The sequence below is a fragment of the Canis lupus genome, chromosome 19, assembly GCF_003254725.2.
Source record: "Canis lupus dingo isolate Sandy chromosome 19, ASM325472v2, whole genome shotgun sequence".
In the NCBI taxonomy this organism is placed as follows: Eukaryota; Metazoa; Chordata; class Mammalia; order Carnivora; family Canidae; genus Canis; species Canis lupus.
In genome coordinates, this window is record NC_064261.1 from 15,896,625 (window position 1) to 15,906,489 (window position 9,865).

General features: G+C 34.1%; 1 non-coding gene across 1 annotated transcript; it reads left to right on the top strand.

The window, feature by feature from the left end:
- Positions 1-3,926: 3,926 nt before the first annotated feature.
- On the top strand, positions 3,927-3,998 carry TRNAG-UCC (transfer RNA glycine (anticodon UCC)). Its single transcript has one exon. It is a non-coding gene; the product is annotated as a tRNA-Gly (tRNA).
- The last annotated feature ends 5,867 nt before the right edge of the window (positions 3,999-9,865 follow it).

A 9,865-nucleotide genomic window follows, 5' to 3' on the forward strand; every position in this document is an offset into this window, starting at 1 on the left:
ACTAAACACCAGTGCAAGGGTACCTGTGCTGTCGTACCTCAAGTACACTGTCACTTATTTGCTGGCTCACGTTACCATGTGGCACAGTAGCCAGAACTGAGGTTCTCCTAGCTCCTACCCTTTGCTTCTCAAACTCCTGGACCTGGTGTGTTTAGCTCCATGACAAAGGGCACTGGATTACCTTTCATGTCACCCCCATCATCGAAACTGGAGGTATGAAGCTGAGAGGCTGCCACAGGTTCCAGTATTGACGATGGGATCTGCTTTCTCCTTGTTCTCCATACTTTATATCCATCATCTCTTCCCAGCTATCTGCCCTGCTAACCTCAGTCTCCAGAAACATAATCCTTACACAGATTGTTGAACCAGTTTCCACGAATGTGTAAGGTCAAATCCGTGTAATAAATTCCCCTTATGTATCACTCCCAGTAGTCCACATACAATCTCTTACTTGCTATATGATAACCTAATAGTTAATTAACTTCACTAAGTCCCAGTTTTCTTTTTATAAAATGCTAATAGTATATCTACTTCAAAAGATTCTTGTAAAAAAAATAAGGTAATTACGTAAGTACTCAGGCCGTCTCTGGGACCTAATACTTATGCAGTAAATGGTGCCTGTTACTGGAAAATAAAGAAATTTACGACATGGCCTAGTTTACATCAAATTCTAATTGTAATCAACTCGGTCTCCACCTTGAGATAAAGCAGTGTTTATATTCATAATTCTTTTTATTTTCTTTAATAACTCTAAGGAAAGTAATAGATCTTATTTATGCAGTCTGCTCCTGAGAAGCATAAATAGCAGGATATATCATTTTCAGTCATCAGTTGTCTATGGAATAAAATATTATTATCTAGTAAAAAGTATATCACAAAAATATTAATGGCACATTTTTAGATAGAACAAAATAAGAATCATACTTAATTGAGAGAAAAGTTCTGAGCTATCTGAAAAGATACAGGTATTCTATTTGGATGGTTGAGAAGAAAGCTAAAAAAATTAAAACCAGGGACAAGAACATCAACAAATCTCTGACCAATCCACCTTTATGAATGTCCTAAAATGCTATTTTTAAGTGGAGGTTTTTTTGATTTAAGGGAATTTTGATTAAAGTGGTTATGCTATTTTTAAGTGGAGGTTTTTTTGATTTAAGGGAATTTTGATTAAAGTGGTTATTTAAAAATCAATTTACTATAAAATTATTTTCACTATTTTGTTTTTATTCAAGACAAGTTTTTATTTTCACACTTAGGTGTTATTCTTTTTTTTTTTTTTTTTTTTTTTTTTTTTTTTTTTTACTTTATTTATTTATTTTTTTTTATTGGTGTTCAATTTACTAACATACAGAATAACACCCAGTGCCCGTCACCCATTCACTCCCACCCCCCGCCCTCCTCCCCTTCTACCACCCCTAGTCGTTTCCCAGAGTTAGCAGTCTTTACGTTCTGTCTCCCTTTCTGATATTTCCCACACATTTCTTCTCCCTTCCCTTATTTTCCCTTTCACTATTATTTATATTCCCCAAATGAATGAGAACATACACTGTTTGTCCTTCTCCAACTGACTTACTTCACTCAGCATAATACCCTCCAGTTAGGTGTTATTCTAAAGTAGTTATATTTAAGGATAACATATTAGTTTAACAAAATAATCCTATGTTTGCTTGCCAAGCACGTTGAACATGGAAAAACTTATCTTTTATTATTAGCTTGTGGAGGACTTTTTCCTTCTTTTCTTTAAATTAATTCATGTGTTCTACTGAAGTGGAAAAAAAAAAGCCTTTATTTAATCATATTTTCAGATGAATATGAAGTTGGTTGACCTTTTGTAACATTCACTCATGCCTGTAAGGCAATGTTAAAAGACTGATTAAAAGTTAATATGAAGATTAAGATTGTTGAGCATTGGGGAATCTCTTACTTTCAAGGAGCATCTTTAATAATTCTGAAAGAAGGATGCTTCAACCATCCAAGACGTGTAAATTCCTAATCCCTTCTGTTTCAAGAGATAACCATTTATTTCCATTTCCAAGAGAGTCCATCTGCTCACATGGCTCGAGTTCAGAAGGAGTGGAATCCAATAACTGAAAAAGAAGGGAACTTTCCTTTGTACCTCAGCAAACTGAGCATCCCTCCCAGGACAGCAGCAGCTTCAGTGGTCATGACACAATCACAGAGCCTCAGAGAGATAAATGAATAACTGACAAGAATATAAATGGGAGTCTTTGACTAAGCACTACTCAGAAAGAAGAATAAATGTACATGCTCACAAGCACTTACCACCAGCACACAGCAGCAGAAAAGATCTGAGTTGAGAAGCAATCATATATTTCAGAAATGTATAAACACAGAGGAAAAAGGCAAAATTATATCAATATAAAATAATATTAAATTATTATCATTCTACTTAATGTCTAGGCAGTCTCTTATCTTGCTTTTCACTGTTTATGAGAATCTATTCTATTTCTTCTTCCCAAAATAGCAAGTATTATAACTTGACCTATCACGTATGTAATAAGGATCCTTAAACCACAAATAATACATGGGCCTAAGAATGGAGAAACAACTAGAGAGATGAAGAGCATACTAATATGGAAATATAGAAGAAAGGAAAAAGCAAGAACACCTGGAATGATAAGCAGGCCTACTAGTCCATTTTGATCCCTGTTCTGCCAATTTGGCATTAGTAGGCTGGCAGTCGTTAACTAAGAAAAGCAATAAGATCATCTTGTTTGGTGAATTTGAAGAACACCTTAAACTTTCCCTATGTCTTCTCAAAATGGTTATTTTAAGTGAAAAAAAAAAAAGAAAATTTAATTAATTTGCCCAAGGCCAAAAAATTAATGAATGAAAATGTGGCTTGGAAAACCATATTCCTAAACTGCTAGTCTACTGTTCTCTCTAGTAGTAACAGTACTGCTTTCAGAAGAAAGACTTCAGTCAGGAATCACACGCCTCAACATCTGGATATCTAACTCATAACATAATGGCATTCTATAGTCTGAAAAGGCTTCACATATCATTTAGCCAATGCATCCTAACGTTTTCCAAATGAAGACCTTTTTATAAAATATAAAAATATTTTTCCAATTCCCACATGACTGCATTTGGACTTTTCGACCCGAGTGATTGTAGAAGTATATAAAGCATATGAATTCAAGGTCCTCTTGCATTATTCCAAGGTTCATAATTTGGAAACTAGTGATTTAGTCCAATCCTCTCATTTTACAGAGGAGGAATCCAAAACCCAGGGAAATTAAGTGAATCACCCAAGGACATAAAGCAAGTTATTCAAAGAACCAAGAGTGCGACTACTCTCTGCTGCTTTCCCTTTCCTTTCATTTGGGAACAATTTCTTTTTTGTTTCCCTCTTGGCATATTGTGGTTGTAGTTATCATGAGATTTTAATTCTATTTTGAGTGGTTGGTTGACTTGGCAACACTATTTTCCATACAGTTTCTACTTCATTCCAGTAGAGAATCCAATGATTTCTCTGTTTTCTGCTACTGATTGATAGCATGCCAACAAACTGAGGAGATTCAAGGAAAGAGAAATTCATTAAAAAGAAAGATGACTAGATGAAATTATTAGGAAAAATAAATTTGGGGTGTTTATCTTTGCCAGCAGCCAAATGATAAATTGAGTGTTTCAATTAACTATTCTTTCCTTTGCATATTGGGGGAAACCTTTCTATGAGGCATTGCAAAAACAGAAAGATCGACTAAATACTATACATATCAATCAATCAATCAATCAATCAATAAATACATACATACATACATACTATACATATCGTAAATCACTGAGGTTGTCTAGTATCCTAGGAGTTTTCTCAAAAGTTTCTTTGGGATTATCTTACTTTGAATGAAGAAAAAGATAAAGTAGCAGCCTATTTTTTAGATATTTCTTACACAGTAGGAGGAGCGTTGGTGGTATAGTCGTTAGCATAGCTGCCTTCCAAGCAGTTGACCCGGGTTCGATTCCCGGCCAACGCAGACAAGGACAACAGTAAGTTGTAACTTTTGCAAATGAAAAAGTAGTACTATGTATTTTGTTCAGATAGTGATTTTGTTTTGGTTTGAAATGATCAATTACTAAAAGACAGAATTTTATTTGGTCAATGTGATTTGCCATGAGACATAAAGTCATAGCATATAAGTGTATGAATAAAGATAATATTAAGGCACATAAGTGTATGAATAAAGGTAATAAAACTCATAACCTTTATTCATACAGTAATATACCCAAGCATGATAAAATAACTGCATCCAAAATGATTGACTCTCATCTATCTGACTAGATCTTAGAAGAAATTAAGCCAATGAGAATTCCAGATAGAATTATTTCAGTCTTCTGAAAAACATACCAATCAAAAACAACTTCTGATTGACAGAATGAGCTGAGGATGTTGGGAAATCAGTCTGAGTGAGGTCAAAGGGACCATTTAAATGTCACATTTCCAGTCAAGGTGTCACATTTCTCCTATGTGCAACTAGCCCATGCATATAATTTTTGGGGGCTTTAACTATACCCCAACATTTTTCCTGCAAGTAAACTCAACAATAAAAATCTGAACATCCAGACCGCTAGTTAAAGTTCAAGAAGGTTATTATTTTCCATTTTTCCCTGGCCACATCTCATAGAGAAATTATGAAATTCTCAGTATAACAGCTTTGATTACTTGCTAGAGACATGTAAAACAAAGGCAGGCAGGATCCATTCAGGCAGCAGAGTAAATAGATAAAACCAATAGGGATTACAGTGTTTCATCAAATCAAATAAGATAATTAAAAGTTATTATGAGGGTTAGGATATTTTTTAAATGAATGAAGATGTAGTCACTCAGATCGCAAGAGAATCTAGGCTTGAAGATTTTCTTTACTATATGTTGAACAAATACTTAATCTACAGGTTCTCATAGAATCCCTCTAAGATGCGGGACCTAGATCAAACGATCCATTGTCCACAGCCCCATTCCATGACTTGGACTCGAATGTATAAATTTATACATCTCACATCTTTCCTAGTAACGTTTCAGTATCATCAGGGGGCAAGTCTTCTTGCCATATTCATGGCTCACAGAATAACCCGTTTCTGGGACAGAACTAATTTCACAGCAGAGGAGAAAGAGGAATAGTGGCATACACTACAGTGGCTCTTAATGCTTCTGCTCAGAAGCATCCCACACACTTCTGAAAATAAATTCTTCCGTTTCCATTCCATTGGCCAATGCATATCTCCCAGCCTGACAAGCTCAATAGTAGACAGAAGTATATCATTATCCTTTAGGAATAAATCATTTTTTTGCTCTAAGATGTGTTTCACTATACTTTGTATTTAGTTTGATATCAAAATTCATGTTATGACTATCTTTTGAAAGATATTTTTCTGCTATGTTTTTTACCTCATTCTGTTGTGAGCTGTGCTATTTTTTACTTCCTGTTTTCCAAATCTATCTCTGACATAAATATGTTTGGAATACAGTCCATGTTAAAAAAAATGTACCATAAGATCTTGAATTTTAGTTAATATGGGTATAAAATCTTTTTTCTTAGTTGATAAGATTTCATATTGTTCTAGTCACTATTGGGGTTTTCTTTCATCTAAGTTCTCTTTTTAGATTCACTCCCCTATATTCTGTTTATTTTGTTCCCTTTCCATAGCATCATGCCCTATAGGCTTTACATTAGATGCAGATTTTCTTCTTTTTTGGTGTGTGGTACCTTTAGCTTTTTCCATTATGTATTTGTATTTCAGTGTCTACTGCTTATTAATCTATGAGTCTATAGCTCAAGCAAAACAAGGATCTTTTTCTGCTTTCACCACCGTTGGCCTCCTGCCTCTCTAACACTATCTTCTCCTGTTGGTGTCATCTGGAGTTTATTTATGGATTGTTATGGGTATCCACCTTTTAGACATTGTTTTCTTAGGCAACAATAAGCTTTAGTGATTTCTAAACCTACCCTTGCTTCCCATAACTAAATTTCACCTAGTTTTACTTCTCTTAGAGATGTAATACAATCTCTAATATTCTTTCAGAGAAGGTCTTTTTGTAGTAAACAGTATGAGTCCATTTATACCTTAAAATATTTTTTTAGCTCACATTTAAATAATTTAACTGAAGAGGAAATTCTAGGTTTAGATAATTTTCCTTCAACATTCTTTTTAAATATTTGATTTATTTATTTATGAAAGACTGAGAGAGAGAGGCAGAGACATAGGCAGATGGAGAAGAAAGCTCCTTGCAGGAAACCTGATGAGGGACTCAATCCCAGGACCTTGGGATCACAACCTGAGCCAAAGGTAGATGCTCAACCACTGAGCCACCCAGTGCTCCTTTCCTTCAATAATTTGAAAACTATTTGTTATATTTTTATGCCTCATTTTCCTTGAAAAAGTTGATACAATTCTAATTTCTCATCTTTGAATCCCTGAGGTAATTTGTTTATCTTGCTAGAAACATTAAAAATGTAATTTTCATCTTTGATATTTATTTATCTCACTATTATGTATCTTTTCAGCATCTCATGTACCTTTTCAAACTGAGATCTTACATCTTCTTTTTACAAGAGAGAATGAATTCTTAATTATTATGTTTTAAATATTTTCTTCCCTTTATGTATTATTTCTGCTTCTGAGATCTCATAGCTGATGGTTAAATTCCTGCTTCTGTGCTCCATTTTCATTTTATCGTGTTTCCCTTTTCTGTCTCTTCATTCTAGGAAACTTCCTGACCTTTTTTTTAGCTCACTGATTTGTTCTTTGGTTAAATTCAATCTGCTATCAAATCCATCCATTGAGTTTTTATTTCAAGATTAGTTTTTTCATAACTAATATCTCCAATAGATTCTTGTTAATAACCCAATTTCTGCCTCAATATTCTAATGTTTTTCCCATCTTGCTTATCTACTAAGCCAATTTTAAATTTGCATCTATTTTTATTAGATTCACTTCCTCTGGTGTGGGTTGTTGACTTTTTTTGTTTTCTTTCATTGTTATTTCCCTGAAACTTCACTAGGAGCTCATCTTTTAAGTACTTGGTACTATCAGTTGTCAACAGATAATGATTATTAGAGGAAAAGATAAATGCCTAAACCTTAGCATATGCACCAACGGGTGAATTAATGGGAATGGAGAACATATTTCAGGGGAGAGAGTTTCTTGATTGATATCTGAGTCTGACCATCTAGTCCATTTCTTTTCTATGAACACTTTATCTGCAAAGAAATATTTTACCTGGGCTCTGCTCTTCTTTCGAGACCAGCATTCTTTGACACAATTGACATATCCAGGAGAAAAGGGGAAAAGCAAACTCAAAGGATGGCTAGCTTTCCTGCACCTGTTGCAGCTCCCATCCCAGCCAGACTCCAAATGGCCTTGATGCCATGCTAATGCAGGGAACATACTGGGTAGAGAAAAGAGCATACCTGGAAAGTCTTTCCCAGCATCTTCTGTCTGTGGTTCTTTTGGATTCCTAAGAAATCTTACTAGATGCTAAAATGGGCCCTCATCTCTTCTGTGACCTCTCCATTATTGTGTTTTAGTGAGGAACTCATTAGCCTAAGCTAATCTGTCATTTTTCTGGAACTTGCACATACACATATATATGCACTATATTGTTCATCAGAAGAAATATTTGACTCTCAGTGACTCTGCATGTGACTTCATGATAACCTTAAGTGAGGCTATCTTCTTAGTTTCTACTATTTATTGTCACTTAGTTTGTATCAACCTACTGGGTAATTTGTTAAGTTTCGGATTTATTCACATCTATCTCTCTCTTTGTCTATCTATATGCCAACCTACCTATCTATCTAACTAGACAATTTAGAGTTCAGTCTAACATTTGTACATTATGATTATTTATACCAATGGCATATCTGACAATGGTTTATCTCACAGGCGTAGATATTGTAAAGAACAGCATTTCCCAAAATGCTTTTATTAAAGAAATACAAGTAAATAGTTAATTTGTTTGTTTAAACAAATGTATACAAGGGCACCTGGGTGGTTCAGTGTTTGAGTATCTCCCTTTGGCTCAGGTCACGATCCCCGGATCCTGGGATCAAGTCCTGGATCAGGCTCCCACAGGGAGTCTGCTTCTCCCCCTGTCTATGTCTCTGCCTCTCTCTCTGTAACTCCCATGAATAAATAAAATCTTAAAACAAAACAAATGTTTACAATTATCTGTACTAAATACTACTCAGAATTCATAATATACTAATATACATTGTGAATCTTTGGGAAGAAGTTATGGCATTATATATATATATGTACATATATACACACATATTTATATAAATATATATAAATACTATGCATATTTAAAACCATAAATACTATGTTTTTAAAGTTAAAAGCATGGTTCATAAAGTAATGTGAGCATGTGCAAAAATTTATTTAATTCATTAAATGTGAAAACCAGCAGAAGGATGATTTGAACAGCAGAAATTTATATGGTCCATCAGAAAAAAGGATGCTTAATAACTTTGCTAAGGTATAGATAAAACTGGTTTATAGCCTATAAGAGGGCAAAACTATAATCTTTGAGGTAATCATTTCTACCCATCAGAACGAATTTCATCTCTACCTTAAAATGTTAAGCTGTACCTTACAAAGCTTAAGCCCTAGTCAATATTAAATTGTACTTCAAAAAAAAAAAAAAACAACAAAGGACCTCCTCTTAAATAAATAATCGAGGGGTGGGCCTGTTAGACAATGCTCAAGCATGGCATTGAAAGGACAAATAGTCATCCTTGTTTTGAAATCTGAGGTAATTTTTCTAAAAATTATTTTTCAAATATATTAGGTTCTCTTGGTAATAATCTCAATGGATATTTACTAGGATTATTATTTCTATATCTCTATTTTGGAAAACATTAGAATTTACCATATATAAGTACAGACATCAAGAATTCATATAGTTAAAGAAATCTGAACTAGCACCACATAGCACATACACTATAAATTTCCTTTTACAACATGCTGTTGTTACATGTCATTTTTTATTATTTTTATTCTTTCTCCTTTTCTTTTCTTTCTTTTTCTTTTTTTCTTTTCTTTTCTTTTCTTTTCTTTTCTTTTCTTTTCTTTTCTTTTCTTTTCTTTTCTTCTAAGATCTATTCTTACTTCCTCTGTTAAACTCATATTGTTCTTTGTTTCTAACTATGATGTTAGGTACAACAGCTAACAACTAAAAACACGTATTTTGATAATAGCCCACCTTGAGAATACAGAAAACAAATGTCTGATATCCCAATCTAACACCAACTCAACAGTTGCCTAATGGATTTCTTTTAAAAACCTGTGTGTTGCTTCTTTTGGAACTTCTCTTTCGTAATAAAAAATTCCTTCACTTTCTCACTTTCTTCAACATTGGTATATTATAAGGAGACTGGCCTCCGAAAGCCCTCTCTGATGATGTAACTAACATGCTCCATCGCGCCACTGCCTCAGAATCATGGGGGAGGGCATCTCGACTACCGTTTCTAAACTGTTAACACACTATACACCTTAACTCTTTGTTCCCTTGAACCTTGTACCCCACATTCTATTTCTTTGGTAATATCTTTTAATATCTAGGCTACAAATGATCATTTATTAAATATTAAAGCATCTTCTTTCAATCTTCCTCAGGTACCATCATAACCTTAGGGGATTTCAGTCTATACCATAAGCACTAAGTTTCCAATTCCATCACCATCAGTTGCTTTTGTTCTTTGAATCTGTGGTGACCTACAAACTCTTCACTCCTTTCTTTTCTACTCATTAATCCTTATTTATTTTCAGTTATTTTCTGCATAGCTTTGATTGCATGAGCCATCCCCCTTCAATATATTTATTTCCAAATATGTTCAATTTC